This window comes from Myotis yumanensis, unplaced genomic scaffold (genome assembly GCF_028538775.1).
Source record: "Myotis yumanensis isolate MYYU_CA2020_CCGP unplaced genomic scaffold, mMyoYum1.0.hap1 SCAF_5, whole genome shotgun sequence".
Classification (NCBI taxonomy): domain Eukaryota; kingdom Metazoa; phylum Chordata; class Mammalia; order Chiroptera; family Vespertilionidae; genus Myotis; species Myotis yumanensis.
The window spans coordinates 57,128,870-57,153,780 of record NW_027223756.1 but is presented as its reverse complement, the minus strand read 5'-3'; the positions used below and the strand labels follow the sequence as shown (position 1 = coordinate 57,153,780).

General features: G+C 44.1%; 1 protein-coding gene across 4 annotated transcripts in view; it reads right to left on the bottom strand.

The window, feature by feature from the left end:
* Positions 1 to 24,911, bottom strand: part of TRIM2 (tripartite motif containing 2) — a 125,027-nt gene that overhangs the window by 87,475 nt on the left and 12,641 nt on the right. For 2 of the 4 annotated variants that reach the window (XM_070415332.1, XM_070415334.1), the window contains exon 1: positions 8,116 to 8,242. The exons of the other annotated variants lie outside the window; for them this stretch is intronic. The gene's annotated coding sequence lies outside the window, so the exon portion shown is untranslated. Of the gene's footprint in view, positions 1 to 8,115; positions 8,243 to 24,911 lie in introns of those variants that run through there. 4 annotated transcript variants of the gene reach the window in all.

Sequence of the window (24,911 nt, the reverse complement as noted above, 5' to 3'; positions counted from 1 at the left end):
GCCTGTGTAGGAAAAAGCAGCGTATATGTAGGTTCGGTGCTATTCACAGTTTTAGCACCCACTGGGGGTCTTGGCACATACTCCTTGTGGATAAAGGGGAACTACTGCATTGATTGTGGTGATGTTATGGACTGAACAATGTTTTCTCCTCCATTTGATATGTTGAAACCCTGACTCCCATGTTGGGAATATTTGGAGACAGGGCCTCCAGAAAAGTAATACAGGTTAAATGAGGTCATCAGGGTGGGGACCTGGTCCAAAAGGATTAGTACCCTCACAAGAAGAGGAAGGCACTCCAGACTGTTCGCTCTCCTCGTCTGCATGCCCGTGAAAAGGCCACGTGAAGACAGAGCGAAAAGGCACTGTCTGCCAACCAGAAAGAGAGCTCTCATCAGAACCCAACCACGCAGGCCCCGTGACCTTGGACGTCCAGCCTTCAGAACCGCAAGAAAATAAATTGCTGTTGTTTAAGCCAACAAGTCTGTAGTATTTTTACGGCAGCCTGTGCTGACTAATACAGTGGTAATGGTAAGATGTTAGGTAGAAATGGAAGAAAGTCCATCTAAACAAAAGGACATTAATACCTCAATCAAAGAACTCACGGAATCTCAGGTTGGGCCTTTTGGGGGCGGCAACTAAGAGAAGAATGCGGAAACATGCCTCCTTTTGCCTCGTCATAAAAAGCACAAGACGCCCTCTTATTCCACAGCTGTAAGTCCTCTGTGGTAGAGGAATTACAACTGGAATCCAGGGACTCAGAAACTGAATTGGGGTTAAACAATTAATTTTAGATCAAATATAAAGTCAGCAGAGGCAAAAAAAACACACACACCAAAATAGTATTTCAAAACCATTGGGAGGTTTTGACGAGGAAACTGCTGCTGACTTCCATTAGACTAAGAGCAGACTTTCTTACGTTTCTTGGAATGATGATCTGTGATCACCTCAGGCTGAGGTATGAGCCATGGAAAGACGCCCCCGAGCCTCCAGGGATGTCACTCAGTAGAGGCATCCCGCCGTATCACAGAACCGTGCGCGGCTTCGAAACCCAATGCTGAGGAAGAGCACATGAGAAACCCAAGAGAGAAAGGGAACGACTCTCTCGTTCTCAAGTCCTTGCCAAAAACGCAGTCATCCTAACTCTACATATTTTAAATGAGTGTCATGCTTTGGTCCAAGGAAGGTTTTTTTTTTTTGTTTGAAACTTCAAAAGAACAACAATCAAAACAGGCAAAGGACAGTTTTTTAAAAAAAGAACTGTATTTCTTAGAACTATTGTGATTTAATGTCTTTTCAATTCCTCATTAGAGATGGAAAAAAAAGGAACCATGAAAATGTTTCTTTCAAAACCTCCTTTCATCCCACATGTGGAGAAAATATGGTGGCAAGTGAGTCATTTTCTTATTCTATACAATACATTTCAATGTATTCTGTGCTTAACTTCCAAAATATATATATACCCATCATATAGTTTAAAAACCAACAGTTAATAAGTATAAATAACAGACAGAAAAGTGCACGAGGCCTAAGGCAACAGTTTGACGAATTACCCCAAAGAAAACACACTAGGACACCATCCAGAAATAGACCATTACCGGCATCCCAGGTGCCCCCGCCCAAATGTAGTTTCAACTAGATACAGTTTGTCACAAAAATAATATTATTGATGGTAGTAAGTGCCCAGATTAGCCCACAGAAGCAAAAGGGCTAATGGATACATTGCCCAGGGGTTCGAGGGCATCTCCATTTATCAGGGGCTTCTCTTACTCTTAGATTCCTTCATCAATTGCAACGTGCGCATGGGATACAAATCAGCATAATCATCCAGCGTTACTGGCCAGTTGTTTTGTCATATGTATCCAGATCCTTACAAAACTTCTCTATCTTATGCCTTAGTCATTCCAGCTTAAACGTTTTTCCCCAAAGCAGGATCAGCGATGTGGTCACGGATGTACATGCAGACAGCACTTAAGAGCAGCAGCTCCGGGCTGCTGGCTGCCATTCTTCCTGTGCGATCCGGGACAAAACATCTGGCCAACTGCTCTGTGCCTTGGTTTCCCTCATCTGTGAAATGGCTGCACACAGATTACGATGGTCATAATGCACAAAGCACCTGAAATGGTGCCTGTGACACAGTTAGGATTCAACTAATTTTCAACTATTAGCTCTTACTACAAAACACTCATGATTGCATTATTTATAATGGGAAAATTTTTAAAAGAAGTTAAATGACCAGAAACAGGGTGATGAACACGTATACTCTTGTGCATCCTACAAAAGAATGTAATGCATCCCTGTGGGTATCACCCAGAGGTTGAAAAATGCAGGCTCTGGCCCCGGCTGGGTGGCTCAGTTGGTTGGAGCATCGTACTGTCCTGTACACCAAAAAGGTTGTGCATCAGGGCACATACCTAGGTGGTGGGTTTGATCCCCGCTTGGGGTGCATATGGGAGGCAATCGATATTCTCTTTCACATCATTGCTTCTCTCTTTCTCTTTCTCTCTCTCCAAAAATCAATAGAAACACATCCTTGTGTGAGGATTTTTTTAAAAAAGGGGGGGGGGGGGGCGGGGCGGGGGAGAGGAAGGGCGTGCCCGGCCAGCATGGCTCAGTGGTTGAGTATCAACCTATAAGCCAGGAGGTCATGGTTCGATTCCTGGTCAGGGCACATGCCCCAGTTGTGGGCTTGATCCCCAGTGTGGGGCGTGCAAGAGGCAGCCAGTCATTGATTCTTTCTCATCATTGATGTTTCTATCTCTCTCTCCTTCTTCTCTGAAATCAATAAAATATATTTTTAAAAAAGACGGGAGGTGCTCTGGAGTCTGCATGCTAGCCTGACTCTGGCCAGCTGTGCCACCTTGGACATTTATTTTAACTCTCTAATCTGAGCATCAGTTTCCTCCTCTGAGAACAGAGAATCATAGTACCTATCTGGAAGGGATAGCCTGCTCATATAAATGAAGCACTTAGAACAGTTCCTGGCAAACAATTGGTGTTTCATCTGGGTTAGTCTCTCTATTGGAAGTTTCAGTGCTGCAGCCTGATGGTCTGGTCACATATCATTCCACGAAGCTTCCCAGTCAAAGGCTGAGAGTGTGCATGCCCTGGGAGAAGGCGAAGCAACACCTAAATTCCCCTTGGAATCAATAGAGGTAATTACGGACACAAGCCTAGGCCTGGATGCTCTGTGCACAATCGCCTTATGAAGGCACTGGAAAGAGTCGCTCTGCGGGCAGCACCAGAACGAATTGCTTTGATTTAAAGGGGAAAATGAAAGGCCCCCAAACAAAATCTCCCATCACAGCAATAACCAGTCTTGGCAGAGAAAGGAGCTGGGATGGTTTTCCCCATCACCAATCCCCATCCACTTTCCAGCCTGCTGCCCTCTCCACTCCTTGTGCCCCGCCTCCCCCCCCCCCCCCCCCTTGTGCTTTTCAGAGACTAAGAAACAGGAAATGGAGGAGCTAGATTTTCATCCACTTGGGGGAGGAGGTGTACAGTAACAGCTTCCACAGCAGGAACTGGGAGCTGCTCTGACGTGACCCCCACCCCATGCCCGAAGCTCCGGTGGGGGTGCAGACACAGGCGGTAGGGGTGCAGACACAGGTGGTGGGGGTGCAGACACAGGCGGTGGGGGTGCAGACACAGGCGAGAGACACGGTCTCCATTCTCAAGGAGCAGAAACCCAGTTGGTATTGGGATGTGTCTCTGACCCCAATTCCAGGAAAGGACAAGGGTCAGCGGCCACCAGGCCCTTTGTCCACCCAGCCCTCTCCCACCCTGACCTTAGGTCCTTCACTGTCCACAGGTCCCCTCCCCCACGGACCCTGTTCCTAAAAAGCCACAGCCAGAAGAGCTGGGGCACCACCAGGTCTGTGTGCAGAGGGCAGCTAGGAGCCCAGGTCGCCTGGCCTGTGACAAAAAAGCAGCCTCACATGGGAGGCCAGCATTCCCTGAATACCCTGCACAGCCCTGGGGAGCGCTGGCGGCTGCCTCTGCCCCCTCCCAGCCCAGCAGTGACAGCTCAGACAACGGCGCCCTCCATTCAGCGCAGCGGTTCTCAACCTGTGGGTCGTGACCCCTTTGGCGGTTGAACGACCCTTTCACAGGGGTCCCCATAAGACCATCCTGCATATCAGATATTTACATTATGATTCATAACAGTAGCAACATTACAGTTATGAAGTAACAAGGAAAATAATTTTATGGTTGGGTCACAACATGAGGAACTGTATTTAAAGGGCCAGAAGGCTGAGAACCACTGATTCAGTACATGTGCTGAGTGTGGGAAGAGAGCTGCTTTCTGCAGACCTTGTCACTATCTTTCCTCGTCACAGTTCCAGCAGGGCTTCTGGGGCTTGGAGGTCGCTGCTGCCTTTCAGGAGTCTTTCTACTTTCTTTTCACAATGAACCAACATTAATTAGTGTTTCTGCTGTCCCAGCCACAGTGTGCCCAGAACACAGGGAGTATCCAGAAGACACAATACCTACCCTCGCTGAGGGTTTATTTAAAGGGGCCACATTTTTAAGAAATCACTGATTGTTGCTGTTGTTGTTGTTTTTTAAATTGTGTGTGTGTGTGTGTGTGTGTGTGTGTGTGTGTGTGTTAAAAGTGCTCTTAAGAAAATAGAGTCATCCAGTTAGGGGCACTGGTAAAGAATCCTACATCCTGTGAGCCTTAGCTGTCGTTTTTTGGTCCCCAGTGATCTGTTAAAGGGATTCAGTTCTGGCTGTTCCTGGAAATATGGTTATTGCCTGGGAAGCACTTGCGGGCCATGGAGGGAGCCGGCCTCGAAGATGCCACCGGACTGCTGCACAGACAGAGGCCCCTCAGCAACATTTTGCATAACGCCCCTGTATTTAAAGTTAAATCCCCCATGCTGCACAGGAATACCTTGGAAAACTCCACCATTTGAAACTGTCTTGGAAAGCACACAAGTGCTCTTTGTGGTGCATGATTCTGAGGTCGGGTTACAGCTTCCAAGTTCAGTTTAAACGCTGCTTTGCCCTCTGGGAAGAGCTGGGAAGACCGAAGGAGGAAAAGTGCCCACTGAGAACTCCATCCTGGTGGGATCTCGGTTAGGATAGATTTAGCTCATTAACACATCAAAGAACACAGGGTGGAGCCTGCCTGCCCCACCCGGGGGTTTATTGGGTTGATACCAGGTTTTGAGGGTGCTACAGATTTAAACGTCTTCCTCCTGAGCACCCCTTAAGGATCGATAGCATTTCCCAAGTTAGTTCCAGAGACTGGTGTTAAGAAGCACATCTGATATTTGTCAAGTTAGAGGTTGGCCCTTTGGCTTCTTGCGGTTTCTAGAGTCAACTGGTTGAGAAATTTCACTGAAGTTCTGTTTGCACAACAGCAGCAAAATGTGAAATGTGCCATTCCCTCAGCGTCAACTGGTCAGGTCTGGTACCAGAAGACGCAGGCTGAGAGTGGGCAAATACACCCGGTGATTAAAGACCCACCTACCAGGAAAAGCTCTCCTTGGGAAGCGGAACAGGACTGCAGGTGTGATAAGGGATAGTGTTCCCAGCAGGTGCGGCTTGAGGTGACGTGATGCTTATCTAAATGGCTCCCAGGGGCTCCCCAGGGGATACAATCCCAGTCTCTGTTTCTGATTCACTTCCATCTTTTTTGATGGGTCACCATGCAGCAGGACCAGGAGCCAAAGGCCTCCCCTCAGTTGTCCCCTCCTGGCATTGGGCTCCCTGGGGCAAGGCTGGTACTCTTTGGCACTATCACCCATTTCAGGGCAGTGGTTCTTGGCTTTCCTTCTCAGTTGTCAATTATCTTCCTGCAAGAGGTCATATTTTGGTGGCAAGGGTCTACATGGATTCTTGAAAATCTATCCATATGAATGCTAACTATAATCCACAGGAAATCCTCATCTCATAACACAATGTTAGGCACTGTATACCTTCCTCCTGATTCACATTTCAGGTCACTTAACTAGCTGTGTGATTTTGTGCAAGTTACTTCACCTCTCTGTGCCCCAGTTCTTTTCTCTGTAAAATGGGGACAATAATTGCACTTACTTCAAAGGGATTAGTGAGGACTGCCTGAGATAATACAGGGAAAGGCCTGGCACACAATAGGTGCTCAATAAATGATAGCTATTATTACCATTTGTGCTCATCATTGTTATAGCGTTTCATCCATCCATGCTTGTTTCTTTGGCTTACTAAGCCAATGAGAACAATCCTCAGTATTTAAAAGCTCTGGGAGAATATTACTTTTTATTGTAAATCTCCTATTTCAGCATTAGTTTATGTAAATTCTGTATCTGAAAATATACTGTACGTGTCTGAAATTCCAGGAGCCTGGCATCCCCACCATTCTGTAAAAGAAGCTGGGCAAGAGCTGTCTTTGTGTCTTGGGGTCTCCTGGAATTCACCCCATCTACTCTGTCACCAGGCTTCCTGTTCCTTCTTCCTCATCTTACCAACACCTGGGCGTGGGTGTTGGTGGGAATGTGAGAATGTGCTGACATGAAAAAAGCCAGGATCTGTGAGACCTGAGGGAGGTTGGGACGATGCACATCCCTATGCCCTTGCTGAGCATCTCCTCCCCTTCTCCCGGGCTCTCAGGCCACTGAAGGAGACCTTGGGCTCACCTAGAAACCCCCTGTGCGTTCATACACGGCACCGAAACATTCGTGTTGCTTTGGGTCAAATTCATTAAAAAAACCAAAAACAACCTTTGCACCCTGGTCAAATAGCTCAGTTGGTTAGAACGTCATCCTAATACACCAAGGTTGTGGGTTCGATCCCCAATTAGGACATATATAAGAATCAAACCAATGAATGCTTAAATATGTGGAACAGCAAATTGATGTTTCTCTCTCTCTCCCTTCCTCTCTCTCATAAATAAATAAATAAATAAATAATCAATCTTTGGATCTGATTTAATTCTTCCAGGAGCCCCAACATGTATTGGCTTTAAACATGCTGTCCCTAGATAATAAAGACAAATTATTGGGTTTAGGGGAGGTGGGGAAATGCATAAGGCCCTCGAAGTATTAAAGTCCCATGATTCACTTTTAGCTTTCTCTCAAAATTAAAGCACACCTCTTCATCCCTATCAAACACAGACTGTGGGTTCATCGACTTTATACCAGGAGGCTCATCAGAAAGAAAAGGACAAAATTCTCTGATCCAAGCTGCCACGGGTGATTTTCTGTTCAGCAGGAGGCAGGAACTCCCATAAGCGATTCCCAGGGCTTTAGCTGCTCCATCCCCTCTCCAGGCCCCCTTTGTGGTCCAAGTGACAGCACACCTCTCCCTTGCTTTGAGTGTTCCTGGCACTAGAAGGGCCAAATGGGGCAGGATGATAAATCAGGCCCTGAAGATCTGTCCCTGAACAGTTTCCAGGCCGCACTCATTTACAGAAACCAGAAAGAAACCGCATGCGGGCTGGCTAAGTGCATTTCGGGTTTCACCCCGTCTCACAGGGTGTCCTCTGGCTCTGCCTTCTCTCTTGGATGGTCAAGGACAAAGGCTCTAATCGCCTGGGGCTGTTCCTTCATTCCTGAGTCCCACCGCGGGCGGTAGTGCCCTTTGAGCACTTTTATGGGGCAGTAAAACTTTACAGCTCGCCGGCTCTAAACTGTCCCCACATTTCTGAATAGAACGATTTATGACACACAAGACTAGTTCCGTTTGCCCTTTGAAAATATCAGCGGAGATCAGACCCGTTCAAAGGAGGTCGACTGGGCTCCATGGGCTCCCAGCTGGCTCACAGAACCACTCAGAGGCAGGGCACGGCTCCTGACGGGGCACAGTTACATTAGAAAAGAAAACAGCCTTTGATTGTCACCACGTCACTGAAGAAGGCGTGAGCCCTGCCTCTTCCATGTTGTTTTAGTATCAAGCCGGGCACCAGACTGTCTCTCTCCCAAACTTTTGCTTCCCTGCTCCTTTCTTGCCTGGGGTTGACCGGCGATCACTGTGAACTTGGTCAGTAAATCCTAGAGAACTGCTCTCCTTCTGTCTTCCGCAGGGAAAAATGAAAACCAGAAAAAGCCAGCAACTCAATCACAGCTCCTAACAGTGCCCCCCAGGATGAGGCAGCGCCCAGAAGCCTCGGCACACGCTTGGGAGCCTCCTTACCTGTGCTCCATAGCGGCCACTCCCGGGCCCCAGAGTCCGGCCCCAGGCTCCTCGGCTGTGGGGACTCCGCTCTCTGCAGCCCACGGACAATTGGGCCCATTATAGTCGCTGGGCTGCCGAGTTAAAGAGTAGCCCTTACAAAAATATAAACAGCTTGTGAGCACAAGCCAAAGGGGCGGGGCCACAGTCTCAGGGACAAAGGGAACCAATGACGGCCTCCTTAGGCTCTGTTAGCTTAAGATATTGTGTTTCATTCTGAAGTAAGGGAGACGGGGGAGGGGTGGGGGGGGGGGGGGACGACCAAAAAGGAAGGGCCAGATCCTCACCTGTGCGGCCCAGCCCCACGAAAGGGGCCCAAATGGAAAACTTGGAATCACTGCCTGCAGAAGACCCATTTCAAGGTGTTTGAATGCCTCCCACATAATAATATGCATTTTCAAAGCTGCGGACATGTGTGCTGTATTAGCCCCCTTTGGTCTTCTGGGGTTAATAAACATAGTCTCCATTGAGGCACAAAGGACTTTTTCAATCAAGAACAAAATCAAGGAAGATGCTGTTACGACACGCTTCTTTTGTTGACCATAATATCTGAGGAGAGGCACTCACTACATCTGCAGAGAAAATGCTTGATTTGATTGGAACACCTTCCGAACCCAGGGACATGGGCTTATTTTATTACCTAAACATAAGTGGCTCATGTTCATTTTTTAAATGCTCGCTTAACCTGACCGTACATATGCACACACAGCTGGAGTTCGTTCAGTGTTGTTTGGAAGAAGGAGGCCCAATAGTCCTGGCTTTTTTCTCTCTCCTGAACCTAACTAAGTTTTGCTTTGAAAGCTGCTGTGCCAGTTTAACCTTCCAATGGCCCATGATAATAACCATGAATCAGAAAATAAACTGTGGCGCTTTTTTTCTTTATATGATTTAATAATCCAGTGAAGTAAAAACAAAGTTAAGAGCTATTTGGTTGATTTGTGGCATTGCATAAATGACGGGTATACAGACTTTGAGAAAAGTATGGTCATTACCATTTGAAATGGTCTCATTATTTATAAAGGGAAGCACAGTAGCCCTGGGGGAGGGGTGCAGGGTGGACGGGGTCAAAGGGGACATCTTTAATACTTTCAACTGTGGACGAAAGGGCCACATGCTAACCTGACAAGCTCAGGGAAGGCCTGCATGGCGGTCCTGCAAACTCAGAGACCTAAAGTAACCACAAAGGATGGTCTGAAATTAAACTTTAACTAAAAGCAGTTATAGTGGGTAGTTATGTCCTAGGCTGGTATCTTCACTGACAAGGTCAACCTTTACCTTAACTGAGCCTATTGGTCTCTTTGCGTCTATAATAACATACCCTTGAAATGTCTGGGTAACTTGTAACTTCCCTTTTTCTGGACCCCTTGGGGCACAACCTACTGTGCTGGGTGCCAGGACAGATACCACAAATTCCTTCATTATTATCATGTTAATTGTTCCTGCACACACCTAAGTATGTGTCTATCATTTTACTTTTTATCCAATCCCAGGGTCCCCCCCCCACCACTTTGCTTTCTCCCGCCTCTCTAGTCTATCACCAATGGATTTCATGTAACCCACCTACACCCCTTTCCTTTGATTGCAATGTATAAATACAGATGTAACCCGCCATTCTCAGGAGCATTATCTCAATTCATTGAGGTTCTGCTTCCTGGCTTATGTCGACAGTTTGGCTCAAATAAACTCACAAAAATTCTTTACAGGTTTCAATGGTTTTTTACGTTAATACAACAATAAAGATAAATTTTTTAAAAAAGGAAGCACAGCAGCTTTGAAATTAACTAGCAGGAAAAAAGTATTAAAATATACTTATTTTCCACAAAGTCTGTATCAAGCTCTACTGACACGGAATATAAAATTAATAGCCCAAAGACTGTCCTTTCTAATCTATGTTAGTTTTAAAACACTTATGATTTTGCCACTGATGTTTGATTTGTATTAAAGTAAGATTCCTCTGGTAGCTCTACCAATTGAGGTTGCAAAGGAGCTGTAACATCTGTACTTGCAGTCCTGGCCCAGTAGCTCAGCTGGGTAGAGCATCATCCTGATATGCCAAGGTTGCAGGTTTGATCCCAGTCAAGACACATACAAGAATCAACCAATGAATGCATAAATAAGTGGAACAACAAACTGATGTTTCTCTCTCTATCCCTTCCTTTCTATCTCTCTCTAAAATAATTAATAATAATAATAATAATAGTAATAATGTACAGGTTACCTTCTGGAAAAGGTTTCGTTTTCCTCTAAAGGGTTAAGAGCCTGTCATTTTTTAAAAAAGATTCACGACACCAAATGTATGAACAACCAAAGAAAAAATATGTAAATTGGACTTCCTAAAAATTAAAGACTTTTGTGCAGCAAAGGACATTATCAAGTAAGTGAAAAGATAACCTACAGAATAGGAGAAATATTTGCAAATCAGATATCTGATAACACTCTAGTATCCAGAATATATAAAGAACTCTTGTAACTCAACAACAGAGACAAACAGCCCAATTTTAAAATGAGCAAAGGTCCTGAATAGACATTTCTCCAAAAATGATATACAAATGGTCAACAAAAACATGAAATAATGCTCAATATCATTAGTCATTTAGGAAAATGCAAATCAAAACACAGCGAGGTACCACCTCACAACCACTAGAACACCTATATTAAAAACAGAAAACAGAAAAAGAAAGTGTTGAGGAGGATGAGGAGAAACAGGAACGCTTATACAGCTACTGTGGAAAACAGTTCTTGAAAAAGTCAAACATAGAAGTAGCATATGACCCAGTAATTCCACTCCTGAATATAAACCCCAAAGAATTGAAAACAGGCCCTCAAACAAACACATGTACATTCATGTTCATAGTGGCACCATTCACTACGGACAAAAGATGAAAATAACATGAATGTCCATGAACAGATGAATAGATAAACAATCGAATAGTATTCAACCATAAAAAGGAATAAAGTACTGAAATATATTACAACATGGTTGAACCTCAAGAACGTTATGCTAAGTACAAGAAGCCAGGCACAATAGGTCACATGTTATATTATTCCATTTATATGAAGTATCTGGAATAGACAAATCTGTAGAGACAGAATGCAGACTGATGGTTGCCATGGACTGGAGGGAGGGGGACAGATGGGAGAAACTGCTTAATGGATGCAGGGCTTTATTTTAGAACTAGATAGAGGTGGTGATTGTATAACATTGAGAATGTTATATGCTACTGAATTGTTCACTTTAAAATGGTTAATTTTATGGTGTGTTTTTTTTTTTAAGCTGCAATACTTTCTGGGTTAAACAGGAGCCTTCTTGCAAGGTTACCCCATGTGTTTACTGAAGATTAAAAAAAAAAGATTTATTCAATTCATTCATTCGCACAGTATTTATGCATTGTTCAACTTCTATTAAGTGCCAGATACCTTGGGACCCGCTTGTACCCCATCTTCTATCAAAGGTGAGAAAGAACGGGACTGTCTAATGGAGAAAGGAAAGTGACAAGCAGGGGAGAGAGTTAATGTTTGGTAACTGGCTGCTACACACTAGTCATCTCATGCTTGATCACATTTACTATTCAAAACCACTTGGAGTGGTGACGGTCGGAATCATTATTCCCATTTAATACATACAGAAACTGAAGACCAGAGAGATGAACTTCCCTGAGTCACCCAGCCTGTGGGCAACGAAGCCAAGGTCTTTCTATTCTACTATGCTACTCCCTGAGCAAAGGCATGTGGAGAACTGAACGCACTGGGGAAAATATGTTTCCCAATGCAAAAGGAAAAATAAATAAATGTATTAAGAAGCATCTTAGATTCAAAAAGAGCAGTGTGGCTCTCTTTCTAGTGGGATGAGGAAATGAACCAGGAAAAGACCATCATGAACTGTCAAACTTTCACTCAGTTTCATTTTCAGAAAACAGCCATAAAACTTTAGAAAATGAGGGATTTTTCTAAGTAATCTGAACAGATACTTTCATTTTTCAGATGGGAAATTTGATACCTTGCAAAAAAAATTAAGTGACATGCTCAAAGATATATAGTAAGACTAGAGGCCTGGTGCACGGATTCATGCACCACTGAGGTCCTTCAGCCTGGCCTGCAGGGATTGGGCCGAAACCAGCTCTCTGACATCCCCTGAGGGGTCCTGGATTGCAAGAGGGTGGTTCTTGGGTGCTGCACCCCAGAATCAGGCTCCCTCCTCTCTGGTTCCAGTTGTATCACCCAAGAACCGCTGCTGCCAAGTGACTGCAGCTCAGCAGCTCCTGCATTGAGAGTCTGCCCCCTGGTGGTCAGTGAGCATCATAGCTACTGGCCAGTAGGCCGGTCGCTTAGGCTTTTATATATATAGAAGATAGTAGCAGAACTAGGAGTGGGGTTCAAGTCTCTTAACTCCTAGTCCAGGGTTCTTTTCACGAAGCCATACACAAAAAATTAAGAAACCAATCCCAGATCAACCTTTCACTAAGTAAACTCGGTTTCTCTCCCTCTCCAGAGTATCAGTAGATGTAATTTCTGCTCTCTATAAACTCTGAGCGTAATGATCTACAGAATATTGGACATTCTAAGTGAGTTTTCTATTTCTTTAATCCTATGTTTTGTTTAAAAACCAATAAAGAAAGAGATTCACAAATTATAATCTGAGAAGGACTATATTTGAATTCAGTTCATTTTAACATAGGCAAACCTCTTGGAAAGTTGGAATAGGAAATGAGCTGAGAACAAGGAGGAGGAGGCAGCTTTGGAAACATAGAAAATAGACTTTGCCAGGAATTCAAGAAAGCACAACTGTGTAAGACTGATGAAACTCTCTGAGAAAGCTGTTCCAGGCATCCCCGAGGCCTCTTTCTTTCCTACCCTCCTCTCCGTAGGCATTGGCGCACTGCTGCTATTAAAAACAATACACAAAATAATTACAGAGGGAGATGATATTCTTTTAAAAGATGGGGAGATGACATCATTACTTTTTAAATTTCACAACACTAGATTATGCAGTTCAGAAAATTGCTATTTGCCCTTTGAGAATGCTCATCATCCAATTAAAACTTTACTCTTGATCCGAAACGGCCACCTCTTAGTCATCCACCCTGGCAACCTGAGGCTTCAATTACCCATCAGCAGAGCTATATCCAACCCTTCTAAAGAGCTGAAGCAACAATGGACTGACTTAGTTCAACATCCCACAGTGTACTTCCTATCAAACCCCTGATTGCCAACACCCAAAACACTGTATTGAAGGAAAAATATTAAATTGTCTACTCACATTTTTAAAAAAGTGATAAACACATAGTATTAGATTCTCATGTTAAGAGATCATGTGGTCAATTGAATTGGTTGAAGTCACAACAGAGTCCCTTTGAATAATCTATGGATGAATGGTCAGACCCCTTAAGTCTTCTCTGATGATTCTAGACATTACAAATTTCTAAGCCTAAATCATTTATTTTTTTTAATCCTTTACTTTTTTTTTCTTTTAAGGGAAAAAAAAGGGATGTATAGGCAACACAGCTTAATAAAGAGAAGCTGAAGATTTAACCATCAGTGGCATTGAAGAACCTGAACATCTTTATTTCACCATCATTTTTTAACTTTATTTATTTTTATTGTTGACACTATTAGAGATGTCCCCAACTCCCCCTTTGCCCACCTTGACCCATGAAAAGGCTTTTGATTTTGTTCTGCTTAGCTGTTCCTCAATGCATTGTAAATATGGATAAAAATCATCCACTCTTAGATCAGCCCATAACCTGTTAAGGAGATGGAAAGTTCTAAACACATTCCATTAAACTTTCATCATTCTCATGCATTTATTCATTATAGATGAGGCAAGTTATAATTAACTATGTGGATGTCTTACATTTATTTTTCTGTATGATTTCTTTGTAATTCTCTAAAATAGACAGTAATGGTAAGACTCAAAGTCAGGTTTCACATGAAGTTGAGCTGTGAAGAAAACTGCTAACCACACTTCAACATGAATGTACTTTTATCTTTCCATCACGGTAGATGTTCACAAGCCTCTTCTTGTCTTTTAGGCAATCCCATATGATCGATGGCCCACGTTTGTGAACTATGCCTAAAGTTAGGGTGTAGCCATGGAAAAGAGCAGCAAATTCACTTACATGGTGGGCAAGCAATGGCTTTAGGCTTATTTCCCCATCACCCAGCCCATTGAACTAAATAAAACGTGACAATCTTCAACATCACAAAGGTTTTCAATTAGCTGGTGAAGCCCAAGAGTGAATTTGCTGAAAACCTAGTTCAGAATGAAGTCCAGGACCCATAAGAAAGGGTCATTCTAGATCCAAGAGTAATGCAATGTTTCACTGATAACCCAAATGATGGAAGAGAATGTACCTTTAATTTTGAGGAAGCCACAAGCTAAGCCACCCCTTCAGGAGTTGGAGCAGACTTAACAATAAGGGTAATAATATGCATTCAGCAACTGCTCTCTGCCAGGCACTGTTCCAAGAGCATTTACTTGTATTAACTCATTTAACCCTCCCAACTGACCCTAGGCATTGGGTACTCACACTCTGACAAAGGGATAAGGACACACAGGTAATATGTTAATCAATCAATCAATCAATCAATCAAAGATCCAAAGAAAGCCTCAAGGTATGTGATGGGATTCATGTCACCAAACAGTCACTGCCCTGGATCCCAAACGGCTCAGTAGAATGTTCACATTGCACTCATCTCACTTTTGATCATAAGTGTAGACCATCCAGTATTTTTTTTTTTACCTTTAGGTTCTTTGCTTACATTGATACAGAAAGCATTCTGTTTTTGCATTCTAATTACATATATATATAATTTATGACTATAAATACCTATAAATAAATTCTGATACTCCCATGCAAACATTGCTCCAATATTCTGAAATTAACATTTATCTTATTTTGACATGGTAATAGATCCTTAATTACAGCTATCATCATATTGAATTTTCTCTTTATAAACAGCATGCTTTATAAGCATGCTTTGAATTTTTGATACTGGATTTTTTCTTTTTTTTTACAATACAAAAGACAGCTTGTGGTTAAGTGATTTTACTAGGATCAATTGCTTTTTCTGAAACGTACCAATAAATGTGATGTCATCAATCTATTTGGGTGACTGACAATTTGCGTTCTCCTTAAGCCAACTTCCCCGGGTAGGCAAAGCTTGTCTTTTCCTCATCCTTTCCCTTCTGGTCATTTCTTAAGGTCTAGAAGAGGAGACTCTTTGTGATATGAAGAGACCTGTAGCAGACAGGGTGTGGCTCTGACTCGGCCGGGGGATGTGGAAGAACGGCCCAGACGTGGGAGAGCTGACCACTCCTTTCAGGGACTTGGCCGCCGGCGCAGTGCTTGAAAGGCAGCCTCCGTGGCAGCCCAGCCGGCTGGCACCCTAGGTTCTGTGTAACCCGAGGAGGAGACTCTGCTCAGGGCTGTCCCTCCAGTCCCAACGAGAATTCCTTCCTCGGCGACAAAGCATGAGAACCAGGCCTTTCCCGCTCCTTTTACAGGTTTTATGAGGATGAAATGGTGCAGGTTTTTAAAGGCTCACCTGAGGTTTAGCATTATTTCCTAATAAGTCTTTTTTAAACCCTCCGTATCCCTTTCGCTTTTTTTGAACGTGTGACATTCTGAAGACATTCACACCCCTCCTTTAATCTCCAGTTTAGTTGGCTTCACTGAATCGCAGGCTGTTGGAGGCAATGTAACCCAAGAAGTCATTACGTCATCGTCATCGGTGAGTAAATGGTGTCCCTAGGAGTGGAGGTGACCCAGTTCTCACCCCTCAGACCAGACTCCCCCAGGCCATCACCGGGATTCTCAGCCTGGGCGCTACTGCTGTGTGGGGCCGGAAAAGTCTTTGTCGAGAGGGCTGTGAATGGAGGACGTGTATCAGTGTCCCTGGCCTCTTCCCCTCTAAATGCCAGAAGCACCTCCTTTCCCTCCTCCGCTGTGACAGCCACAGCTGTCTCTGGTCTTGCCACATGTCCCCCAACCAGCTCTGGCTGAGAACCACTGGTCCAGCAGATTCCTCAGCCCCTGCCCACAGGTGGGGAAGGAACAGCCAGTTTTAACAGCAGCAGCTGTCTGTACAGGGCACCTGCCTTGGATCACTTCCCCCATCAGCTGCTAACTGAGCCCAATCTTTCTTATCTAACTCCTCAGTGAGCGCCCTCCTCATGAGGAGCAGGAGTCATGAAATCCTCCTCCGGTTCTGCACTTCTTCTCACGGAACTTCCCGCCTCTATGTCCCGTCTTCTCACCGCTTTCGGAGCTCCCCGAGACTGGAGGGGTAGTCTCCCTGATTGGCATAATCCATCCCAGAATCGTCCCCAGTGCCTACAGTGCTAGGGACAGAGCAGAAACGCAGCAATGCTATTGGCTGAACAACTCCGTGAGGCCTGGCTTCTTTCGAACACAAACGTACACATCACACACGGAAACCTCAGAGCCAGGGCGAAAGGAACACAGCCCGAAAGTGACGGACAGCTCAGGATGCACTCAGTTACGGGCTGTCCCGGTGCCCTCGAGCCAGGGGCGCAAAGCCTCTAGTACTGGTGCTGTTTTCACTTTATGTAACTGAGAGAGCGAGGTTGGAACTGAGTAACCGTGATGTAAAAAAGGCCAACGAGGTCAAAACAAAAACATTCCTGAGATTTCCACATTTTTATGCTAAGTGAAGAGCTGTTCTGCTGAGGAACCTGTCATATAAGGAACTAGTCATAGTGGGTGCTCTTGTGGCCAGAAAATTTTGGGGAAAGGAAAGAATAAACTCTGCTCTCAGGGAACTATGGACAAAATGAAAGACGCATTCATTCATTCCCTCATTTGTTTTATGATCATTGGATAAATCATAGGAAGAATGTGTGCATCAAAAGTGGAGACAAAGGGCAAGTCGCTGGAAAGATGCTGCTGAGAAGAATGCCTGTCTGGGAGATGTGTCCGAGAAAATGGACCAGGACACAGTTTGACTCCAAAGAGAAGGAGTGGCATTCCCCAGGACGGGGAAAATGACAGGGGCGGATGGATGCTCTGGATGGAAATGCACCAGCAGATGGTGCTTCTGATGAGGTTTCTCGTACCTGAGAGACCCCACTCCACTTTCTCAGGACAGGGGGAAGCAGCAGCATTGATGGTGACGTCCTAGATGTAAAGGGCCCATCTTTACACAATGGAGTTTCACCGGAAGGCCAATCACAGTGATTGGCCCATCCACCCTTACACCTGGGATCAAAAGCCCACCCAGGAGGCAGCTGGGGAGGATGAGGCTTTCCTCAAAGTGCCTGGAGGACTTCTTGTCGCTGAAGCTACTCCAGCCCTCCCTGCTATGGACTCAGTATTTATATCCCCCCAAATTCATTTGTTGAAGTCCTAGCCCTGAATGTGGCTGTATTTGGAGATTGGGCCTCTAAGAAAGTAATTAAAGTTAAATAAGGTCATAAGGGTGAGGCCCCACTCTGATAGGATTAGTGTCCTTATAAAACAACAGAGAGCTCCCTCTCTCTCTAAATATGACACACCCCAAGAAATGCCACTTGAGGACGCAGTGAGTAGGTGGCCTTCTGTAAGCCAGGAAGAGAGCCCTCTCCAGAACCTGACCATGCTGGCACCTGCTCTCAGACTCCCAGCTTCCAGAACTGTGGGACAAGAAGTGTCTGTGTGCAAGCCACCCAGGTTGTGGTCTTTTGTTACGGCAGCCCTAGCACACAACTGAACATCCTCTCTCGTACGAGCTAGAGTCCCTGTCCAAGGTAAAAGACCCTCGGTTCACCCATTCTGTTCTGGAAGCTCATCATCATGCCTTACCCTATCAGAGGCCAACTGATAACACTGTAACCTTGTCTGGGTGAAGTGAACTAAGCAAGAGGAATACTTTGTATTCAGAAAATTAACAGCCCCATTAACTCCATGTTTTCTCTGTATATTTTTAACAATTTTGCTCGACAGTAATGTAAGGTTTTATTTATTTACTTTAAAATACATTTTTATTGATTTCAGAGAGGAAGGGAGAGGGAGAGAGAGAAACATCAATGATGAGAGAGAATCATTGATTGGCTGCTTCCTGCACGTCCCCACCTGGGGATTGAGCCTGCAACCTTTGCATGTGCCCTTGACCGGAATTGAACCCAGGACCCTTCAGTCCACAGGCTGACACTCTATCCCAGGGGTGGGCAAACTTTTTGACTCGAGGGCCACAGTGGGTTCTTAAACTGGACCGGAGGGCTGGAGCAAAAGCATGGATGGAGTGTTTGTGTGAACTAATATAAATTCAAAGTAAACATCATTACATAAAAGGGTACGGTCTTTTTTTTTTTTAGTTTTATTCATTTCAAACGGGCTGGATCCAGCCTGAGGGCCATAGTTTGCCCACGGCTGCTCTATCCACTGAGCCAAACCAGCCAGGGCTAATGTAAGGTTTTATGGCTGCATTATTGAGCAGTCCTGCTTGCTTTACCCTGACTCTCCCACTTAATCCCTAGGAGGCTAGTGAGTGTTATCCTCCAGTGCTGGTGTACAGGGATGCTGGGGTTGAGTCCTAACAACAGGGGAAGGTTGCCAGGGACTCATCACTGCCACTCCCTCCTTCTGCATCCTGGCCCTACACGCCAGACATCTTATCAGCAGATGAGGGAAGGTTGAAAGCCAGAGCTGCCTTCAGTTTTGGGAGGTGACAGGGGATGGGGCCACAGGCCTCTCACAGTTTGGAAGGTCTTTGTTTGGGGTCAGTCTGCTGGAGCGAGGATGGCAGCAAGTCCTCTTTCTGCTCAGAATCTGGTCCCTGCCTTTTGTTCTCTCCCCTAGCCTGACACTTGTGATAAGATTCCCAAAGGGCCTCCAGAGCCATCTCCTTTCCCTCACCTGCTTTTTATAGTCTTTCTAAAGAGGCAGTACTGCTTAGTGGTTAATGCCAACTGCCTGGATGGGATCCCACCCAGTCTGTGAAACCTAGGCAAGTCACTAACCCACTTCGATTCCTCCTCTATAAAATGGGTTTAATAATGTTATCCACCTCAAAGAGTTGCTGTAAGAATGTGCAAGCTAGAACTGAAAACAGTGCAAGGCTCATTATGCGAGAGTTAGCTCTTGTTATTATTACTACAATTATAAATGCCCATTCTCCTGAGGTCCTCCTCCTCAGCCCTGTCACTTTCTACACCCCAGAGGGTTCCACGTGACACCTGAGACAAGTGTGTAGGCACATCTCTTTGAGAGCAGGACAACTTGCTTCGGCACAAGTGGGTACTGAATGAATAAATGAATGAATGAACGAATGAATGAATTGCTCTGTGGAATGCCTAGAGGAGCTAGCAGGAGTGGTTAGTATTTTCCCCAAGGGCCTTTTTGTCTTTTATATTTCTGAGTAAGATTACAAAACCAAAAACTTGCCCTTCAAAGGCTGAGTGCTCTGACAGCTAAGACTTGGGACCCGGAAGCTCTTGCCTCTGCTTCTGGCCAGGTTCCAATTCGCTGCAGCTGCATGACCCGAGGCTGCCGCTGTCGCTGCCGAGAACCCTCGTTTTCCTGAAGAGAATAACAGTACCTACATCCCAGGGGTGTGATAAAAACTAATGAGATGGCATGTGAAATGTGCCATGAGCTTTGCAAAAGAAAACCTGACATTTCTATCGAGCAAAATTATTAAAAACATACCTAGAAAGCATGGAGTTAATGGGGTTGTTAATTTTCTGAAGACAAAGTATTCCCCTTGCTTAGTTCCCTTCATAGAGACAAGGTCACAGTGTTATCAGTTGGCTCTCTGAAGCAGAAGCAAATCTACTTTATTCTTTGCAGGTTTCAAATGAAAAGTGAAAATACCTGTCTTCATCTCCTCACCCGCTTAAATAAAACTCCATTTAGGATTCTGAGCATTTGGTTGGTTTCCGATGCTTGCCCTGTTAACCATCATAGACCTGGCAGTACAAGTCTGACCGTGAAAGGTTGTCCTCCTCCTAACCAGGCATCCTAAACCCAGAGCAGCTGGCCACCTGCATGCAGGCCCCGGTGGGAGTGCTGCAGGCCTGCGGACGTCCTGGGGTTTCCGCCCACAGCCACTGGCGCCGGCCTTTCTGTGATACCACCGCAAAAAAGGTATTGATTTCCTAAATGACCCTAAAAAACACTCTGGTGTCATGTTTCAGATGACCATTTTAAAGGAAGTATTTCTTTAAAAAAAGGCAAGAAAAAAAAAGTCCAAATTAAAAAGAAGAACTATTGGGCCCTGGTCAGGTAGCTCAGTTGGTTAGAGCATCGTCCCCACACACCAAGGTTGTGGGTGCCGTCCCTGATGAGAGCATATGTAAGCATTAAACAATGAGGGCATAAATAAGGGGAACTACAAGTCAATATTTCTCCCTCTCCCTCTCTCAAATCAATCAATAAACATTTTTTTAAGAAGAAATATTGTTTGCCTATCTAGCTTATTGTCACCTCCACCTTTCACTCTTCAAATTTCACCAATTCTCCTGCAGTCAAGCTCAATTCAAGGCCCCTGAGTGCAGCAGCTTCCCAGCGCTTTCCTAGATCTCCCATAACTCCAACCCCCTTCCTATTAGTCCCAATCCTGCCTCCGGAATTCCTCTCGGTGCAGCGGCAGCCGGGTCTTGCAGTGTTAGAAATTCTCACCTACGCAGCCCTGGGGAGTGAAGAGCTCTCTACAGGGCCCATCATTTCTAATAACTGCCTGATGGAATCAATACACTGGAAAAACTGCACAGGCACTTGACAAAGGTGAGAACGTGGGTCGTTGAAGCCTCTTGACTGTAACCAGGCGTTGAAGGGTCGTTGAAGGTTTGTCCAGATACAGTCAATCACTATCTTGAATGCATTTGATCAGGTGACTTAGGAGACATGATTCATTCATCCTTGAGAGTTTATTTCCATCTTATCTGTGTGTTTTTTTTACAGCAAGATGCAAGCCTCTGTGTCTCCTGCATTGGACACAGGGCGGGCACACAGCAGGCGTTGCATGCGCATTTGTGCACTGAAGGAACGATTATGATGCAACCCAGAACCCGATCAATGCAGACAGCCTTCCAGAGGACATGGGGAGTGGAGCTCTGAAAGCTGGGCATCACACTCCCTCCAGGAGATGCTTGCAGAGTCAATTATAAACCACTGTAGTGGACAAATGCCCCAGTTTCTCAAAAAATAAAAAATAAAATTAAAAAATAAAAAAAATATTTATATATCTATATCTATATATATCAATGTTATTTAAAAGGGGGGGGGGGTGAGATTACAGGAGAAAAAATACATGAGACACACCAGTGCAATGTGCACATAATTTCCATTCTGATTCTACAAATCAACTATAAAAAAAGATACTTTTGAGACAATCAATTTGAATATGAACTGGGTGTTACCTGATATTAAAAAATTATTGTTAATGTTTCTGTCTTTTTAAGTCCTTATATGTTAGTTATCCAACTAAAGTATTTAGAGGGAAAGGGCATATCAAATATAATAGGAAAAAAACAAAACATAGCAAAACAGGAAGGAAGAGGCAAAGTTGGCAGAATTGTTGATAACTGATCATACTGGATGGGTAATGGAGGGCCATTAAGCTATTTTTTTCTACTTTTGTGTAACCTTGAAATCTTCCAAAAGAAAAATATTTTAAAAGTTACTAAAACCACAATCTCCAGCCCCTGAACTAGAATGTACCATCTTTTTTTTATTATTTAATTCAACGAATATTTATCGAGACTCCACCGTGTTAAGGGCATTATGGCAGGAATGTGAGGGGTCCAGGGCTACATAAGACGTGATCAAATATCAACTATGTCTCGCATAAATATCTTCAGTGGTTTATATTTGACCACGTGGGCATGGAAAACTCTGACCCTTCCCAGATACTGAACAGCCTCGGTTCGAAAGCTGGCTACAGCCTTTACTAACCAGGCGATCATGGGGGAGCCACTGACCTCTTCTAAGCCTCCAGTTTCTCGTTTATAAAAACCAGCTAATGGTAGTCCTCCCTTTGTGGGCTGGTTGTGAGTGTTAAGTAAGATAATAATAGGCCCAGCCTAGTACCTTCCTAGGCTATTGACGAGTCAATGATAATAGCTAACATCATTTTCTGGTTAGGAGCGGCCCAGCAGTCGCCCCTTGTAATATCAGAAAGAGGCAGTCCTTGGGCTGCATGGCTCTGAACAGGGGTGAAGGGCTTGGTGAGCAGAGGGACTCTGGTTTCGCTCAGGGCTGGGCTCCTTGTGTAGGGCTCAATCTGTACATCACATACAGGGCCTCTGAATGGGTTTTCTAGGCCCACCCTCATCCCCATCAAATGTCCCCAGAGCAATGAAAGCTCCAGAGCTTGCCTACAATTTAGCATGCGGGCGACTGTGCTCAACATTTAAAAAGCAGACGCGTGGTGCTAACTAACTTGTGTTTGGTGATTGTTGTGGCAGGATTGCAGGGTTAACAGAAAAGCAGCCCTGCAGTAAATGTTTTGCAACCAACTCCCCCATCACTCCCTCCTTCTCGCCCACTCTGCTCCTCCATCAAGTTGGGTTGAGTTAAACATGCCATTTCTAGTGCTCAAGGAATAAATACCAGGCAATCCTATTGATGGATTTTAAAATTGTACAGATGCTCCTTGACTTACTTACGTCCTTACAAACCCATCATAATTTGAAACTATTAGTAAGTCAAAAATGAATTTCCTACCAAACATCACAGCTTAGCCCAGCTAACCTTCACTGTGCTCAGAACCCAATATCCTAAAATGCTGAAAACACAGTACACGGTAGAGTATCAGTTGTTTACTCTTGTGATTAAGAGGCTGACTGGGTGCTGAGGCTCGCTGCCGCTGCCCAGCATTGTGAGAGAGTATCGTATCACATATCATTAGCTGGGGAAAGGTCAAAATTCAGAGTATGTTTTCTACTGAATGCATATCGCTTGTGCACCATCAGAAAGTTGAAAAATCATTAAGTCAAATCATCGTAAATTGTGGGCTGTCTATATACTCTTGTTTCTCCTAAATGGTGGTAATAGGGATGGTGACTAATGTATTCATGTAGATTAATTTGAATGTTTTACTTGAAATGAAAGTTACTTTATCACCAGACTTGATTATACCTTGTCTTGTTTTGCCTCCTCCTCCTCCCACGTCTCCTCCGTCTCCTCCTCCTCCTCCTTCTCCTCCTTCCCTCCTCCTCTCTCTCCTCCTTCTTTAATTAAAAGGCTAGCACTGCTAGCCCCCACCATCAGGCCATTCACTTCAGCATGTATTTTACTATGCAGTGGACTGAAATGTGCCATCCTCATCCCAGCTGCAGGTGCTGATGCTTCCATGGACAGCCAGTCACACAATGCACATCTGTTTCGTAGAGCAGTGGTTCTCAACCTTGGCTGCACATTAGAATCACCTGGGAATCTTTTTAAAATCCTGATTTCTGGGCCTCATCCTCCGGAAATTCTGTTTCTTTGTTACTAATGTTGTGGCCCCACCCCATAACAAAGAAACAGAATTTCCGGAGGATGAGGCCCATAAGTCAGGATTTTAAAAAGATTCCCAGGTGATTCTGATGTGCAGCCAAGGTTGAGAACCACTGTCGTAGAGGGAGATGAAGGCTAGAATGTGCCTGACTGTGTGGAAGCCACTGTGGAGAGACACGAAGTACTGCGCTCCAGGGGAAATGTGCATGGCTCACATGTGCACCCATTCAGGCGTGGACAGATGCCATGCACAGACACTCAGAAATCAAAAATTCAAGTGCATTCCAATTACAGACTATCTGGAAGGCTGGGGAAATATTTCACAAAGTCATGCTTTTTTGTCAGTTATGGCAAAGGATCACAGGGAGCCTCATCAATATGAGAATCCTTACAAATGCTATGGTTTAGGAATACCTTATTGAATAAAATGTCCTATATCTACATATATACTCATATATACCTTACACATACACACATAAATTTGTATACATTTATGAAACTTGTATTACACCAGAAAAATGACAAGTGAAAAAATGCTACCTTGAATAATCAAGTATAATTAAACCCAAATTCACATACCAGGATAGAATATAAAAAGCAGGATATATTATACAGTTTTTCTTTGGATAATCTGATGCCTAAGACTCTTGTCTCCCAGATAACAAGTATAAGTTTAATTAAATAAAGCAAACAAGATCCATTCAATCTGTACATTAAAGTGTGGTGTGGGAGTCCGTGTTTTCTGAGGCTTGCCAGTCACACGATACATTTCCTTTAGAATCTGCCTGATACATTGACCCCTGCTGTGTCATAAATCCCAGTCTCTCTGCTCTTCAGTATCGATTGATTTCTTGAACAGAACAAGTCCCTCCACTACTACACAATTTACATCAAATGAATATCTTTTAAGAAATTTTAAATAAGTGCTAGATTAGAGCTGAAAAACCATTAACCCTTTGAGAATGTATTTTAAAGACTTCTAAACAATGCAATTAAATCAACCACTATTTGTCACTATACTTTCTAATTTAAGAAAGATTTTACATTTTTAAGCCTATTCACTGGTTTCATTTGAGAAAATAGAAAGTTAATATTTTGAGGTATTTCAAAGACAGTGTATCTACAGTTTTAATCTCAATCAATCATGATTATCCAATATGTGTATTATTAAGAACATTTTCGTCTAACTCCATGCTTTCCACTGCCTGCTTTCAGACACATTAGAGCTATATGCATTTTTTTTCTAGTTTCAAAAGCAATGAACACTGTTTATGGAAACTCAATTATCATTTATTACCTACCATGCAAAAATGATTGCTT